The 18,813-nt window shown below is 43.8% G+C and overlaps 1 long non-coding RNA gene across 1 annotated transcript; it reads left to right on the top strand.

Moving 5' to 3' along the window:
- The first annotated feature begins 665 nt into the window (after window positions 1-665).
- LOC140213497 (uncharacterized) lies at window positions 666-17,542 on the top strand. The gene is made up of 4 exons (XR_011890342.1): window positions 666-857; window positions 1,950-2,014; window positions 8,353-8,439; window positions 17,464-17,542. It is a non-coding gene; the product is annotated as an uncharacterized lncRNA (long non-coding RNA).
- The last annotated feature ends 1,271 nt before the right edge of the window (window positions 17,543-18,813 follow it).

The raw sequence follows: 18,813 nt of genomic DNA, 5'->3' as shown, positions 1-18,813 counted from the left end.
AATTTGGCTGTTCACTCGCTGGGAGGATATATTTTTGCCATACTAAGACAAACAACGTGGAAGACAAACATTCGTTTTAGCTGCAACAAAACATGTGGAATCCTTCACGTTTGACTGTGATAATGTGTAACTATTTTGTTGTGCTACTTCGAGAAGCTTGCCTTTTCGAGATGGTACCTTTTCGTCATATTTTTTGCAATAACGTCTACGACATGGTCATTGCTACAAGAGAAGTGTGCGTAAGATCATGAAGAAAGCTAAAACCTAATTTTAAGCCATTAGTTACTGCTGCAGCGCGCCACGTAACAGCATCCAGAGGCATACTCATGGAATCATGACGCAAGGCGCTCAAATGCTTAGCCTATTGTCTCAGAATTTTTCGATCGGGAAACATACTACGTTTCATTTTTTTTTCACGTGCTTGAAATGCAGCGGTCTTGCAAAATAATAGCGATAGAAATAAGTGCGATCATCATACCTTAACTAGCTTAACCCACCTGAAAACATTGTAATGTCGTATAAAGAATAAAAACAGCCGACAAAATTGATTGGTCGGTTTCACTATTGTCGCATCATCCCATCGAGATACCACATTGCATTCTTTACTCGCAAACTCTTGCTCGATAGCTTGAGAGATCACCGCAGTGCATTTTTTTTTGTGCTAGTAGTTTAAAGGCACGTTCGTTCTGCGTTTTGTGTATTCAGCGCTGTTAAGCGAAGCCGATGGTATATATAAATTTGCGGAGCTGAGGTCCGACAACACCGGTCACCACAACTGACGTGATTGAAACTTGAGGCCTGCTCAAGCATGAAAGTAGATATTAGAGATATCCTCCTTATGGTCATTGGAATTACTGGTAAGCATCTCTGTTCGTATTCTTGTGAATATAATTGATCATTACGCAGGCACCGCCTGCGTAATTTAGAAATTTATATTCTTATAAAAAATATAATATAAAATTATTACTTATAAATATATAAGTAATACTTTAGAACCTATATATTCTTAAAATGTGGTGATGTAAATATATTGTAAGAAATTAGTTTTTTTTTTACATTTATATGCATCTATACTGGTTAGAAGGGTACGTGCAGCGTTCGTTTTCTGATGAACAGTTGGAATACAGAGGGCGGTTTCTTTCTTTGTTCTCTGTGAAATCTGGTCTTGAACATTATAAAGGATAATGGTGTTTTACATGGCAATACGACGGTATGATTATGACGGGCGCCTTGTCGGGGGACTGTTGCGTAGTCGACCACCCCTTCTTTACGGCGCACCCAACGCACGGTACACGGCCGTTTTTGCATTTGGCCCCCATCAAAATTTTCCCTCCGTGGCCGGGATTTGATCCCGCGCCTTCGGGCTTAGCAGCGCAGTGGCACAGCCACTGTGCCACCCCAGCGGGTAGGCTTTAAAACTGTTGCTGTTAAAACAGTTGGGATAGAGAGGACGGTATATATTTCTTTATCAATAAAATGCGTTTAAATTATATACATATACACAGCCATCTTCACATCTAATGGTTTATATGGTTTATTTCTTAATTTCGTTTATTATTCAATTTAGGATGTTACGTGAGCGAAGTGAACATGCGTGTGAATTGAGCTATTCCGCTGCATACATTGAAGCCTTCTCCTCTGCAGCTCTTATGACGATAACTTATCATACGCGGTACGCTAATCAGCAGTGTGACAAAGTGTTTGCCTAGTTTGACTTATCTGGTGCATTGTGACTATGGCACACTCAAACTTTACTTGAACAATAAGCATGCGCAAATTGTTTTAATTGAAAATAACGTTTTTAGGAGACCAGCACTCCGTTAATATAGCTAGTTTTTGAAGTAATACGATATGTAAGCAATTTTGTCATGTGTAGAATTAACGTTCGTAGTGACAGTAACTGAAGTTGTCTACCTTGATTTCTCTGTTTTTCTATTTCTTCTCTTTAGCTGAACTCTGCTGCAGTACACGTCATTCCAACACTGTGCCCAGCTGCAATGCCATAATAGCAAGCGTGAGTTCATATTTCCCTGTGTTCTGCCCGCTATTGCTTGTTTCTGCGCTTGCCATACAATCTTTTGTATAATTAGTGGAATGAATCTTCTTTCAGGTGCATCAAATATTAATCTTTGTCAGCACAGAATATTAGGCGACCTTGAACGAATTATTAACATTCCCCAATAGCTAGTACTAGAAGAGCTGGGGCATCGTGTGATATCCTTATCTCTCTCTCTTTCTCCTTAGTGTATGCGAATTCATTACTGCTACTTAGTATACTTGTTAGCAAAAGCCAAGTCTCACTAGGGTTTGACATATACAACAAGTCAATATGGGAGAGGCATTTCAAGGTATCCAAATGAAAGAGGGTTTTGAATAAAATACCATCATGCTCTGGTAATAGAGCATTCCGGTTCCATATTCTATAATACATAAACCTGCACCTGGTGGCCATAAAGCTGCTCCGAAAATGCAAGACATCCAACTAATTATTTTACTTACCTTAGGCACCGCTGCCCAAACTGTCATTTCATGGATTAAAAAGTCGCACTTTGCTTCGTAGTGTTCTTTATGTTTCATACTAAGTTCAAAGTAAAATATTAATTAGCGGTAGAATAAGTACGGTGTCGTCAAGCGTTGAATAGGTGCCTTGGCTCGACACTCTACTAACTTTAAAGTGAATTGTCATGGGAGAGAAGCCTGAGCAATGGAAATCCCATTAAACCCAATGCTCAAATCAAAGCGGTAGCCGTGGCACAGTGCGTAGAACCCCAAGTTCGACGGCGGGAGGCGAGTTGTTTGACCACCACGACCTACAGCTATTAATATTAAGTACTTGTACAAGCCGCCTCATCGTCAGGCGTTTGGATATTTAGAGATGCCTTGCTTGTTTCTATATTTTTGTCGAAGAACAAAAACACAACAGCCCCAACATGTTTATTGAATATGCTTAGATAGAATGTTTCTGTTCGGAGTTCGGAAAACAACCTGTTAGGACATTGAGGTCCCGTACTGAGCGAGTACCTGTTCGAGAACGCAGTCTTAGATATTGTTACGTCCAAGCGCGTAAAAGGGACGCGGGGATCAAGAAGAGAAGAGGAGAACGAAGACTGTGCAGCGGCCAATCCTGTTCTTCGTAGCCTGCCGTTCCTGCTCTCGCACGCCTAAATAAACCCCTTTTCCCGTGCTTGTAACAAATTCGTAGAGGTGTGGGGTACACTTCGTAACCACGGAGCCTACGCTGCTACAACTTCGCCGAAGCCGTCGACTTGCCGCACTTCTGCCACCCTCACTTGACATGCCTGAATACGCCTGCCAGATTCCCGAAGGATCTGACGTGGCTTCAAGGCCAGCACCTGGGGTTCCGTGGCAATGCTACCAGGTGCCACTCACTTTCGGAGGAAAAGCCACGAACTAGCGAAGGGTGAGTGGCTCACGAGTGGCTCACGAACTACCGAAGGGTGAGCAGGTCTAACGGTTGGAACTCGACCCCACAGTTGCCCAATATTGTGTTTTCCCTTACCAACACAGCCCTCGTCTGGTATGAGAATCACGAAGACACGCTCACTTTATAGGAACTTTTCGTCGAGGAGCTCCGAGCGTGTTTTTGGAGACTCTAGCGCAATAAAGAAACGCGCTGAACAGACGCTGTTGCAAAGAGCTCAAATTCCCGGCAAGACCTGTACGACTTATATCGAAGAAGTGCTGAAACTGTGTAAATTTGTGTGTGTCAATTCTCAAATGTCTGAAGATGACACATTTGGACATTTGTTGAAAGGAATAGCCGAAGACGCCTACAATTTTTTGATCGGCAAGGAAAGCTTGGATTCCTTGTCTGACGTCATTTGCCACTGCAGGACCTCTGAGACGCTGAAGATCCGACGGAGAATACCGAAGTTTGGTCGCCTGGCTAATGTCGCAACGATGGCAAGTGTAGACCCGAGCTCGTGTGCTGACTTTCCATCAACAATACGGCAGATTGTTCGCGAAGAGTTGCTCCATCGGGAAGAGATGTCCCGTTGTACACGCAGCATCACTGGTGCGTACTTACCACACGAGGTGAGAAACACGGCCGTTTCGACCGCATGACAACCCACGGTTCACTCAGCGACCGTCAAGTATAGGTGTACCCCACAAACGAGAGGGACCATAAGCTATTAAGATCATGATGCCGACCAACGCCCTCTCCGCACACACGCCTCCCGGCTGCCGGTGCCTAGCCATGATGAATGTGACCCACAGATTCATCATTATAGCTCGCGCATGCTGATAACTTCAGAATTTTTTGTCTGTGAAATTGGTCTTCTGGGGTGGCTTGTTAAAATCACGGGTAATAAAAAGTTACACTTTATCCCTCATATCATTGGAACCGTACTACTCATGCGGCTTATTTTGTTCCCACTAAGTAGAGAAAATAGGCCGCTGTTGGACCATTCATGTGGCCTCTTTACAGATGTTGTTATTGTCCTGCCATGTATGACGCAACTGGAGCAATATTAAGCCTTTTTGAGAAAGCTCACTCTGTCAAATATTACATCAAACCCAAACCAGGACCTATAAGGCATATGAGTGGACAATTTTGGTAGAAATTCCATCCTCACTCGGTAATGGCACCCCCACGTTCAACACGCATGGTCTAGAAATGAAATGACGAGACTTGGGAAGCAAGACACAGGAATGCCAATTAGCGCTCTCCCCCTCCAGCCCTCTTTGATCATGGCGGGCCCACTACAAATAGGCACAGAGAACTACAAGTTTAGACCATGAGACGTCTAGTAGCTTTAACCTAAGTTAGACATGTAACATTTTTCATAAATAAATAAATGTCCAATGCCTTGCTATGATGTCGGTGAGGAGAGGAAATAAGCTGTTAGTCGCCCATGCATATGTGAGCTGAGCAGACAAACCCATTGTTGCGCACGCATGACCCCTTGGCCAAAAATTTTACCTTACGTATGCCATTCAGAGAGGCGTAGGTGCGCACTACATGTGTCTAGTTGAGGTGGAATGGTCGTCGAAGCTTGATGTGGGCGAGTTGGTTTTGCATACTTGATGAAAATAGCGCTACGCAGACGCGAACTAAAATAGGAACAAGTGCGACGGACAAGGCGCCTTGTCCGTCGTACGTGTTCCTCTTTTAGTCCGCGTCTTCGTAACGCTCTTTTCTTCAAGTATGGAATGGTCGTGCTTAAGGAAGCTGCCTACGATATAGAGGGTATAATCTATAGAAATCAAACTGCTCCTTATTAGGAGTTATCAGGTCAACAAATACGCGATTTGTTGCAGAAGTTTCGCGCTTGCTCGGCTATGGCTACCACCCCCACCCCCCGTCCGCCTGCGTTCGACACATAGGGCTCACATAAGAGGATCGGCAAGCAAGACAGAAGCACGTGCAACTCCTTTGGCCACAGAAGAACGGGAGCGTCTCCTTACAGTGTCCAACGCTAAGACCTTTAAACATGCGCAGAAGCCCCAACCATCTCTGAGTAAGGTGGGCTCGAGTGGTGCAGGGCAGAATCAGCTACCATCAGCAGGGTGTCCTTTCTTCGCTCTAGCGACAGAAAAGTTCTCCAGAATAGACAGGTGCACTATGAAGAATGAGCGAAGAAGAGTAGAAAATTAGAACATAGGATCTCCAGTAGCTGTTAAATAACTTAGGCCTGTAAGCGGTTTGATGAGTGAATAAATGGAACCTATATATTCGATTACGTCATTACCATAAGTCCTAGCGCCTGCACACACTTTGGAGCACGCAGATCTTTCACGTGCATCAGTATGACTGCGTCCCTCATACAGTCTATGTGAACATTCTTGCATCTGCTCTGGCGCATGCGTCGTTGCGTCGATGCGAGGAAAACGTAAACTGATTTGCAGATGCCACCTCCGACTCTTGTATGTGTTCGGCGTCACACCGTGTTTGTAAGTACGGCCGGGAAGGTGACAAGGCGTGTGTCCTCTCGGAAAGAACTGCGCCTGAGGTGAATTTCGCAAACGACAGTGCATTCAACATTACAGCGAAGGTGCTTTTTCACATAGTCAGTGTATAATGTACACATTATCTTGTTTATTTGTATCTTCTACATCGTACTTGCTTGTTTCTTGTTATATTTGCTTTTTTCGTACATTGGATCATCATGTAAGCCGAACGCACTTAGGAGCAAGAGCCCCTGTCAGGCCAAATGGCCTTTAGCTCTTGTTTCCTCTTTCTGTAATGAAAAAAGGAAATAAACTTCAAACTGAACTAAACACACTATCATCACTGATAAGGCCCGTTAAGCCGTTTCCGCGGCGCTAAGGCCCTGACTGTCAGAAAAGTTAGCCCATGCGCGACATATCGAAAAACCTGGCGGATTGAAGAAGACAGCTGTTTCCTGAGCCAGATCTCTACAAACGTAGAAGTCTTCGCTTGACGTGTAATGGGAGTGCTCAGGACTCGGTAAAGGTGCATTGAAGTTGCAACGTACATCATAACGGTGCCTTCTAAGAAGCTCACATGTAATTGACGGAGCACTGTGGGGTAGAATTTATCAAAATTGGTGGTAGTTTCGACATCTCTGGTGCTTGAAGATGGTTTCGCTGCTATTACAATTCACATGAACAATTGTAGTGCGATACTTACACGAATACTTCTGAAAGGGGGATTGAAAGCTGGTGAAAATATTGGGGCAGAGGTTGGGAAAAATAATAATAAATTAGAAGAACTTGAGTCTTTTTTTTACTTTAATTTTGACAGCGATGAGGTTCAGGGCTACTTTCCCCAGGATCGCGTACGTGTGTTAACACTCAACTAGCATCATCACGACTGGCTCAAGCGTCGTCGTCTTCTTCCTCAGCTGGCTCGTTGGCGCCCCTTGGCGCAACCGCGCGAACGTGCTCGTGCCAGTGCTCCCGCATTCGTAGTCGTCATTAATAAATCAAATAATGAAGTAATGAATTGGGAAACACAAAGACGTGGCCAGTCGTTCAGCGAAGCTGTTAAGGTCAAGTTCATCCAGGATTGTGTCCGTGTGCAGAGACAAACCTCCCCATACGTGAGCACATCCCAAGTATAGCGCAATCAATGCCCGCCCGACCCTCAGTGCAGGTGAAGTAGGCGTTAACCACTCCCCGTACGTGGGCCGATCTTGAAAAATGGGAAGTATCGGGCAGACCCGCAGCGGAGGGGCAGTGCGCAATAAAGGACCCACATAGCTACGCTGCTCATCATTCTTCACAGAGTTCAAGAAACAGACTGATGCTATTCGAGCTCACAGTACTGCATCACTATTCATAAGCCATTAGGGTGTTCGATTTTGTGCATTCGTAAAGCGCTTGTCAGGTTCTCTTTTGCAGCGCACATAATTTGCATAGCCAGACTGTAAAGGGCCTACGGTCTTTCGTTTAGTAGCTGAATAGGCAGCACTCGGCTTATTCATTTTCCGAATTCCATTACTGCACCCACCATTCCGTTTCTCCACAGGAGAACCACTGACAGCTGCATCCTGAGCTCCCCAGCTCCATAAGGAATGTTTATTATCCTGTCACTAAATGCATGCTAACGAGAAAACGAGTCACCAAAAGATGAAGCAAACAGATAATGAAACAAAGGAAAGCACAAAGGAAAGTGTTTGGTTTTAGGGGCAACGTAAAAATTATAAGGTAAAGGGAAAGGAAAAGGCAATGTGCCGTCAGTGGAAACCAAGCCCAGAGCCTCCACATTCGAAAGTTGCGTGTCCGACTTTCGAATATGCCAATTTGAGCGTCTAATCTGAAACCATGTAAAATATAGGGCTGGTCATCCTTGCGGAATTCGACTCGTTTTTGTAAACGTGCTGCAAATTCAGGTTTTATTTCAAAGCAACACTACTTTAAAAGACTAAATCGCCCGCAGCGTCGTTACCGACAAAAAATACGGGTACGATAACCGTAGTCGCCAGATCTTAGCTCTCGAAACAGGGCCTGAAATATTGCAACAGTAGCCACAATCCTGTCTTTCACAATGTTGTGACTCGTAGAGAGAGCCACAGTCCCAATATGATAAAAAAGCCTATGGAGCCTACGGTTGGTTTAACGCAGGCAAATCTTCGCATGAGAACATGGCAGCCGCAGTGGGAAGTTGGTACAAGCAATGTGCGATACGGAGGCCTTTTGCCTAACGCCAGTATTTCATCACGACCAAATGCACTGAGAAATGATTATTCTGCAATGTTAGAGTTAAAGCGCCAGCAGCTATACTTTTTGTTAAGATAAGGCGCGCCAAAATCACGCCACAATTTTTAATTGATGCGGACGCCTTGTTTAATATTGATAGTTACGAGAAAGCACAAAACACTATTCTTTTTATCACGTTCTGCAATTAATTTATACATATTCCAGGAAGGATACGCAACTACGTGCGAATTCACATGCTTGGAGGGCTACAGGCAAATGATCATCGCCTACCCTGACCGGACACCGTGTGTAGTAAGTATTTTTATGCCTATCATTGAAGAAAGTTCAGGCTCCAGAAGGCAGGATGCAAATAATGGATTACTACCCATTCTAGAAAGATCATATCTTCATCAGTTCTCACAATATTATTCGCAGATTTATTTAGGTTTATTTCGTTTTTTTAGTAACTACGTGTTCTACTTTGAAATGGCTAAGAAACAAGATCTTGCATTATGGCTCTTGTGAAACCTAGTTTATTTCCTTAGTAGGTGCAATCATAATATGTTAATACACGCCTGAAACATCGGGCTAAAGAAACATAAATGTCATTTATGGCAAAGTGAAGTGACGAACGTGAATGTTAATTCGCCTGCCATACACTGAAGCAGTTTTACCGCAGAGTTAGTATCCTCATGGGCTTCTAGAAATAAATCAATGATGAAATCATATATTATTCTAGGAGATACGGAAGCCCCAGAGTCTGTTCGAGACTCGGCAAGATGTGCGAACAAATGCCGGGTCTAAACTATGCGAGTGCCTCCTTGCGCATCCAGTTTTGTTGCAAGAGAACAATTGAACATGGAAAGGGATTGCAATATATTTAGGGTATGTGCTCTATTAGATTTTGGAGGTCGTTCCCACCGCTGTCAACCAGATGTAAGATTTGGAGTCGGGCTTGTAGGAATATCGGAGGAACTTGGGGCGACAGGACAAGGCGAGCAGGATTTATTTACATATTATCATTTGAACAAGAGATACATTTACACAGTCTATGCGTGACTCCCAAATGGTGCCCGCAAGACGAAGCGTACAGCAAACGAGCACACAGCTCACGAGTATATTGACGAGCACAGAGCACGACGATGAGCACACACTAGCAGCCGACAATCGCTGCTTATAAGCACTCTGTTCGACGTCATCGCAGACTACACACCTTTTTGGAGGAGGAGGGCTCACACACACGGCCACGCAGATTTCAGTGCTCTCTCCGAGGGCTGACGACCTTTGCAGCGCAGTCGTCGTGGTATCCATTGTCCTGCGTCCCCGTAGTCAGGTGGTCACGCCCGACCCCAGCCAGCGCCTCTATATTCCTGAGCGGACGCAGTCCGCAGTTCTCCAAAGGAAGTTCACGGTTGGTTAGCGCTGTCTACGCTGGTTCTCTGAAGGGCGCCCCCACCCCGGATCGATCGACGCACCTGCAGCGGCCTGAAATAGCTGCAGGCCGATCCTAGCAGCTCTTCATGTATATGAAGGTAAAAAAGAACACTCTAAAGATAACGCCCCAGTGTCAAAGGCATTCTGGCAACGCTGTACTGGTGGGCGTTTTAATGATTTCAACCATATGGTGATTTGCAGAAAGCATAAGCATTTCTGAAATTGGAAATGGGGCCATTGATGAGCTATTAGGAATGAGAATGCATTATCTCCGAAATTTTTCCTTTTCTCTTCAAGACGGTGATTAGCTATTTCATACTAATACTGTGATACTTAGTCAACTTGTGTGGGCGCCCCCAGAGCTTAGAAATGTGCAGCTTTCTTAGGCAATCTTATGATATGTAATTGTTCACATGATGGGGCTACGAAGAAATTGACTCAAGCATTTTTACTGCAATGCTTTCATGTTGACCATATCAAATTAGGAAACACTGCTATCTTCAATGCAGAAGTGAATTTAGCCATCCATGCGATTGCCACCAAGTTATTAGCATTGATATTTTTACAAGCTGTGCAGACGGAACGGAAGAGCGAATACTGACTTGAGCTTTAAGTGCTGACAAGAAATTCAGAAATATGTTAAAAATGAAATGTTTTCGTCGCACATTGAATACCGCATTTTAGGCAGAATCAAAATATATATGAAACGGGGAACGTAAGTTCTCCACTTGTGTCTAAGAAACGCAGAAATTTCATACGAGGAGGTGCCGGCAGAGGGTTCCGTCCATCTAAATTTGTTCACTGTCGTGCCATATATGAACTGTAAATTTAGTGTGGCACATCAGAGTTACAAGATATGTCCATAGCAAATCAACCACCACCACTGTCAATGCTTTCATGCAGAAGCAAATCACTTTGAGAGCCTAATAAATGCATAAAATAAAGGCCACGCATTCGTGCTGTAGCAAAACGCGACGGCCAGGCACCATTTTTATGACGTCTACCGCACAAATGCAGACAAACAGACTCTGTAAGCTCCCTCACTGTCAAAGATAAAACTAGCCAGAATTTAAAAATGTGCTGGAGCAGCGCCAGCCATTAGTGGTACTTAAAAGATCGCAAAAATACGAGAACGAGAAATAGCGGGACTTGGCACCAATCAAAAAACAATATTGTTACCTAGTAAGATTCACCCACGGCACTTTAAGTGCTAGAATTATTTCGGCATCTTCTACCTCACGACAAATTACATCTTTTATTCAGATTAGCATTCATGTAGCGCAGCTATGCATTGATGTAGTGGCATTGCAAAATTCTTCACTCCTAGTAGAGTTCTTCAGTGTTATCTTACCGACATCTTCATTTGTCTGTAGCTCAACGCTCCTCACTCACCGCACGCTTGGGGGCGCTATAACAGAAAACTATTCCCATTAGATTTTTAAAAATTTTTTGAAGTACTATTTACGTAACCGCCGATGATACAGTCAGGGGTGACCCGCCAGATTGTTTAATCTACTCAATGAACTGCTCTCTTAATTGATAGGAAGTCTCTCTTGTTTGCTTTCGAAGCAAATAGGATTGCCTACCTTAAAAGGTTTTCCTTTCAAGGTAGGAAAACTTTCAAGGTAGGAAAAGGTAGGAAGGAGCAAGCAGCAGTTGACAGGGTTTCAGTGGGGGTCGAGCTGCCGCAGTGAAAGCAGAAAGCCGCGTGATAGAGTGACGCTGGAGTCCCCAATATTTCCGCTTCCCTTTGCTTAGCTTGTGATGGCTGGACTAAAAACTCGGTGGCTCTAGGGAGAGGTAAAAATGCCGGGAAAAGATATCTTCAGCGCAGGAGGATTAGGAGAGCGATGCTATATACGTGCCGCAAGGGCGCCACAACATTACGCTGCCACGCAGATTTGTTTTTTATTATAAACAAGTAAATACATTTTTGGCGCCAATTCCGAGTATTCAGTGCCACAGCAATATGCGAGAATTCATTTTCTGTTTTTTTTCGAAGGGGTCTGTCTGTGGCAATCTTTAAAAAAATATTTCTCTTGTCCGGCAAGGTCAGAGATAATTTGAACCGATTGTCAAGCTCTGATGGCTACAAAGGCGTAGAACAAGGAGGAATTTTTTATATGGCAGAATTATGCAAGTATTAGTCGGTGCAGGTTATCTTTATGCTAGGAGTTCTCGCAATATCTTAATGTCACCGGACAGACAAGCGAATTGCGCGTATCCTCAAACAATGCCGGATGCATGAGGTGGTATAAAAACAGAAAGCACTGGTTTTACCCTAGATTGCCCCTTATGTCACACTGTTCATTTCAGTTCCTAAGGTCCCTTCTAATGCCAACTGGCGAATAGTCTTCCTCGCTCAATCCGTCATCATTACCATAATTTATTTGCTTGAATAAATCGCCATGTTTATCGACAAAACACGCCTCCAATGTGGTCCCTCCTCCGTGGGTTGCCACAAAATGCTGCCGTGGAACCAGGGAGCAGTAGAATCGAACCGCCAGTCCGCTCTCATGACTGACTGACGACGAGCCCACGCATAACTTCGCTGGAGACAGTAGAGTCAGCGGAGCCGAGTGCCCTCATCCACCCATTCAAATCCGCGAGTAAGAAGAAGGCTGAGCTCACCATAGATAGGGCATTGACGAGAACAACGGTAAGCGAATTTCTATTCGAATGAGACACAGTGTAAACAGTGAATACGTATCAGAGATCTCCGGAAGCGAAATGGGTGGCCTATGACTTCTGTTCCTCGCAGCGTTTCCAAATGTACAACAGGTAAAAGATTGTAAGATTGTAAGACCGACCTCTGTCACCGTTGAAGAAGGCGGAAGAACAAGTTGAACGAAGGCAGAAATATTCAAAGAAATTGAAGTACTTACTAAAAACAAAAGTTTCGTTTGTAAAACCTACAGGAGCTTTATTTGTGACGCGGATTATGTAAATGAAGGCAGCTGTAGCTGATCCTACTTGCATGGACTTAAGCGCCACGTCGAAGGCACAAAGAGAACAAACTAGAAAGAGCTCTTGTTGCCACATGAATAGCAAAAGTGATTTTGTACAGGGAAGAGGAGCTGCGACTGGCGAAAATAGCAACAGCCGGTTTCACAACGTCTCTGATGATTAGCCTGTTTCTGAAACACCTCATTTTCACAAAAAAAAATTGTTTTACGTAATCCTAAACGACGGGTTATGTAACCGTCAGGACTATGCTAACGCTCAAACGACACGGAGAAGTCATATGAATTCAGCGCAATAGAGGTGCTGACTACAGGAGACCGATTGACGCAGTAATATCAACGAAGAGCGTCATTTCACTACCCTCTCTCTAGCTGTCGCAACTTATAGCTTGGCAGCAAAATCATTTTATGTGATATAGTAAAACGGTAGCTATAGCGAAAGTAAACAACCAATAGAGATATCCGGTAAATCAAGAACCAAACTGCCTCGTGGAGCAAAGACGAGACGGCTTAAAAACCAGCGCGCCGTCTGCAGAAATTCAATTCAGCGATAAAAATATATAAAATATCCGTTTGTCGAATGCTATACCAATGCTGCATGGCATGTCATTTTGTTGTCACCATTGCCACAAAGACCAAGTACGAAAGCCGTGACTGCGCCTGGTACTCAACGCTAAACAACGTCTTTGTGTAACAACGGTATTATAAGAACGGAAGTAAAGTGAACTGTGCCTTAGTGAAGGCAAGGAGGTAGTGGAGCTGATCGAGGCAGAAGTCAGTCAAAAGAACTAACACGAACAAGTGATCAACACCACCCATGTGACGTTTTCCTTACTAGACTAGCGTAGTGATCTTTCTCATTTTCGATGGGGTGACCAGACTCTACTTTCGCATGCGATATGGTGATAACACTTTCTTGCCGGGGCGGAGTGTGTCTCGAATCTCGTTTCTCGCACATCAGCTATCATCAGCATGATTATTGTTTTATTCCAATAAATCGCCGTGTGTATCGATTGACAAGTCTCCCTGTGCGGTCTTTCGCGAGTTTCTACAAACCAACTTTAATGCGATTAACATATTAAGACTCCTTCTCACAGTTTAAGCTATTTATATATCCATGCGCATTTCTAACCATTTCTCCTGACAGAAGTGAATTTGAGTCACTGGGTAAGCCGAGTTTTAATGGGTAGAGGGGCTGCTGTGCTGAAGAAACCGGGTTCGAAGCTAACCGCGAAACCATCTAGGGCCTCTGGTCATGTTACAATAGGCACGAGCTGCTCTTCGGCAAACCTGTCTCATGCAACATGAATCACTTGGTTGGCGTCACTGTATGCGTGCCGCTATTCAGTGAACTTAAGGCTAATGTGATTACAGCAGGTGACAAAAAAAAACACACGAGCACAAGAAAGCTGGTCCTAAATCCCAGTTTGTTATGTGAACAACAATCAAATGGATCGCGCGAATTACAATACATATACACAAGAAACATGTAGAAAAGAAAAAAAGTGACAAATTACACAACAACAAAGCATTTGATTAGGTTGGCATATTTTGTGCTTCATTAATCTAGCTTACTCCCACCTCAGATCGCCATATGCGAGACGTCAAAGTTGAAGCCACACTACTTGTAACGGAGGAAAGTAGGGATTTGTCCTGTACTCGTTGGAAATTGTTTCTAGTGCTAGTTTTTGCGTGTTATTTCACCTGCGAGTTTTTTTCACCTGCTGTAATCTTTTCAACATTGCTATGCACCACCTCGCCCGGAAAAACCCCCAACCTAATTCGATGAACATCTTCACACCAACTTAAGGCACTGGGTACGCCCGGTTCTTTAATGATAACAAAATGGTGAAACACTTTTCTAATCCACTACATAATCGAATCCGCGTCATATTATTCAGTCTTGCATTAATAAAGATTTACCCATGTGCCGCGCCCGGACTTCACGATGGCGACGCTTGCTTCTCAAGCACGTGCCGAGAAAAATGACAAACGGGTAGTCTCGTTGCATACACTCGTCCTACAACGCGCATGAGTGGTGGCACTACTTAATGTCGCTGCATAGATTCAATGGTAATGGCATTATCGCTGACATTAATTGTGAGATTGGTTCTGCCGCAACTTTTCGCTTCTATGCAACCAACTTCAATTGTCAGTAGATGACTTCCTCACTTCTTGCCTCTTGTTCTGTTGGTCTATTCGGGTCCCTACGAGCTGTCACATGTTCAGATGCCCAAGTCCAATGGCCGAAGCTGACCATTCAGACACATGTCCCGTACTGTCTCTCCATTTGAACATTTCCAATGTCCCAAGTCGACGATTGTTACACGTATAAACTACATATGTCAAGTTAGATATACCTGATGGCCGATGTTGAGCAGTCCGAAGTTCCTTTCTCTACATATATTCTGGAACTCAATTATGTCACGTGCTAATGACGTATAAAGAACACAGTAGCAATACTGCGAAAGACGAAACTAACTTTGATTGGGCGAACCTGTGCTCTCAAAAGCAGGCTGCACTTAACGGCGACAGCGGCGAACAGGGTCAGCGATCGTCAAAATCTGATCAGCGGGTCAATCGCGTCGGTTTTCATACATCTGTCGTCGAATGTTCCATAGTAATCACTGGGACCCGCGTGTATTCCACAATGCTCTACATTATTCGCGTCGCGCAAGCATGCAATCATATTTCACGAGGTTCGGTCACAGAAAGCGAATGTGTCCATCGATAACATTCCAGAAACTTCCCGACAAAGATAAACAAGTACACGCGTCAATAAGTTGTGCAAATGCTGCATGCCGGAATCATACCAAATATGAATTAAGGTTTTCAAAAACGCTATTGCTTGAAATGAGACGCTGTATCAGGTGAACATATGCCTAAAAGGAAAAGGACTACCTCGGCGTTGACAATCAAAATAAGCGAGATAGCTAAATAAAGCGGCAAGAATGAGGGAATTTGCCACGTCTCATTCTTGAAGGTCTTCCGGCAGCAGGTGCACAAAGCTCATTCGTTGAGCTTGCAGGTGCTTTTTAGGGTACCAGCAATAATGTTGAGTGAACCTTTTACGTGGTAAAGATTATTTGTATGTAAGGATGGCAAGATTACTCATTTCAATATGTCTTAGCAGTGCCCGTGTATGTCAAACTGTAATTATATCCTACCGACGTGTCCAATCAGTCAGCTTAGGTAATTATATGTTTGTGATGTGCAAAAATAATGATAGACATTCCTTGAATGAAGCACAAATAAGCGTCTCAGCCAGGCAAGCCAGCATGTATCCTTACTTTACTGAATTTCGTTTTGTGCATAAGTAGACGAGCCGCTCTATAGAGGCCACTAAAGAGCTACTTTATCGCGCCACCGATGGCACAGCCCGAGCAAGCGACCACGACGTTTGTGATGACATGGTGCTGCACCAGAATAGTCACTGATGGATGGCCTGTTAATATCAATAAAAGGTGAACTAGATCATCTGAAGAGGGCGTGTTGTTCTAAAGGAGGGACTCAAGGAGTTTCAGCTTCGCATCGTACGCATGGATGAACAGCCGCTGATATTTCACAACAAAAAACGCTAAAGGTAGATCAACGATTGTGGACCTGGAAATTCACTGCTTGCTGTGATCTTGGAGAGAATGCGATGTAGGGAGCTGGCGTCGGCTAAATGACTGAAAAAAGTGCAAATGTAGAGTTACTCTTTCACAAACAGGCACGTGAATGATCCGACCAGGCTCGACTTAAACGTTCACAGGTGAGCCACAGGGGTTTCAAGAATGAGGCACTAGTCAGCAGCATGTTCTCCACATTGGCAAACATGAACGGCAGGCCCCGGAGGACAACATCAGTGAGGTATTTAAAACTCTCAGTAGCGTATTTAGGAATAAAAGGCATGCTCGGAAGTTTGAAAAGCTTTAAATTAAATTAACGACACCGCAGCAGTGGGAATGCCACGCTCACTTTTCATGCTTATGGAGGTGTTGTTGTTGGCGACGTTCGATTCAGCATCGGTCGTGGCACCGCAGCGCATGGGTTATCCATCGCAAAATATCGGGCCTAATGAAGAAACCATGCTGAAAGGGTTATGCTGGATGCGCAGCCAGTCATTGAGTTCTTTACCCGATCAACCACCACTTCTGAATACGACTGCGTTACTCGGATGGCAACACGAAACATTATTTACGGAAAGAGCACTACCAAGGCACATCCCCTTCAATTACTTCGGGCCCGACACCGCAGCTACGAGAAGGCCACGCTCAGTTTTTCATGCTTGGGCAAGTTTTTATTGTGCTTGGGTTATTATTGCGCTTTTATTAGCGGTGGCGTGGCCACCCAATTCAATAAAGCGTTTTCGTGACTGTATTGCATCTGTGGGGTGTTTTCCTGCTTGAGGGTTACGTAGAGGCAAATCCGGGTCCCATGAATATACCACAACAGGAAGAAGTAGATTCTACTTGTATAGACCAATACCATATACGCCTTATTTGATTGCAAATGCGTATAGTTACTATATGTATACATATTTCATTTGTGTTCAAAAGCTCAAACATTCGCACACCGTAATTTTGAGTTCGGCATAGGTAATAGGTGGCAGCATACAAGACTCCTTAAACCGACTGTTATCAATTGAAGTATTGCTACGGGCTGTTAATGATGAAAAACTGATTGGTGGCGTTGCAGACTACATTACGTGAGACAGCTTACTCTCATTTTCTTGTCTAGCGCTGCTTGTCTGAAGTTACATTTAAGAAAACCATATCGCCTTCCCATTAAACTTGATGTTCACAACAAATGTGTCACCACTCGAAGTTCTGTCCTGTAAAAAAACATTTTCTAAACACAGTGTGCTACTGTGTGGTTCTGCTCAGGGACACATTCATAATATTATATTATGTGCTTTTCAAATGGATTCAGAAATAAATGTTATTGACAAACGCAGACATTAAACCACCGCGGAAAACCCATTGGAGGAGCTGGCTTATGCCGCAGTGGCATCTGCAGACCCGGCTACGATTTAGGTAAGTATGTATCTATTTTTTTAGTGAACTGAGTTGCTCGGAATATAAATGAAGGCGAAGTCAACGGGTTAATAATCAAATAATAACGTCCAAAATGAAAGTATCTCAAATGTAACTGCACCAATTTTCGCTAAATTTTAGGTTTACATAAAGAATTCCAGCTTTCACGCGCCATTTTTTCTAGCTTGAGCCTTTCATAGGGATAAAAACAAATGTATTGTATTAATGGCAACTGTAGAGACATCAATTTATTTATCTTTTGCTCCCAAGTAATTAGTTTTCATCATTATTTACTTAACTTCCCAACTATTATATTACAGGTAGATACACAATACAATTTTTAAAAATCATGCCGCTTTACTTGCCAAAACAGTGACCTGATTAGACACGCAGTAGTGGGGAACTCCTGGATTAAGTTTGACCACCCAGTGTTTTTTAACGTGCCCCTAAGTTTAGGCACACCGGTTTTTTCGCATTTCGCCCTCATTGAAATGCGTCCGCCATAGCCGGGAATTGACCCCGCGACTTCGTGCTAAGCGGCGAAACACTACTCTATTATAAATCACATTTTAAAACACCTATATTTTTTATCTGCACAACATTACTTGTTCTGTTCTACCTATTTTTTTTTTTGTTCGAAAAGCAGCCCATGGAATAATAAATAAATTCGAACACGGTTCCCCACTTGCGCACCGCAGCAGTTCTGTTCTCACACACAGGCTACGAACGAATTCCGCCTTTAAAATGCGCTGTTTTTTTTTTTTGTAAATAAGAAAGGCGTATATTCGTCGAGGTAGGAGCTACATTACAACCACCGCATGGTTGGCATTACGCGCCAACTTGAACGCTTGCGCTGAAGCTTTTAGCAACTGAGCTTTGACACTTTGCTTATCGTTTTTATAAAGAGTTAAGCATTGAAGCGTGATGGTCGCCGCTCGCACGAACTTCGCGGCCGCTTTAAGGTAAATGGCCCGCCACTATGGTGCTACTGGCAGTAGGGCCACAGAGCGTATTTATATATTTTTCGGCATCTGAAAGGAGACCATTGCTCCGCCATGGGAGTGGGGCATGAGATCTACTTTGTTTTTCTATTTTATGACGTTTACTTGAAACCTGTAAACAAGAATCACTCTTCAGGTATGAACCGTGCCCAGGCATTTGTAGAAGAACACAAGATGACTCCTCAGTAAGAAGGCTGGGGGCAGAGGAGAACAAAAAAAGGAAGTTACAAACGGTGACGTCAAGACTACTCTGTCTGCTGATTATGTGCA

This window comes from Dermacentor andersoni, chromosome 10 (assembly GCF_023375885.2).
Source record: "Dermacentor andersoni chromosome 10, qqDerAnde1_hic_scaffold, whole genome shotgun sequence".
In the NCBI taxonomy this organism is placed as follows: domain Eukaryota; kingdom Metazoa; phylum Arthropoda; class Arachnida; order Ixodida; family Ixodidae; genus Dermacentor; species Dermacentor andersoni.
This window is presented reverse-complemented; position numbering and strand designations above follow the sequence as displayed.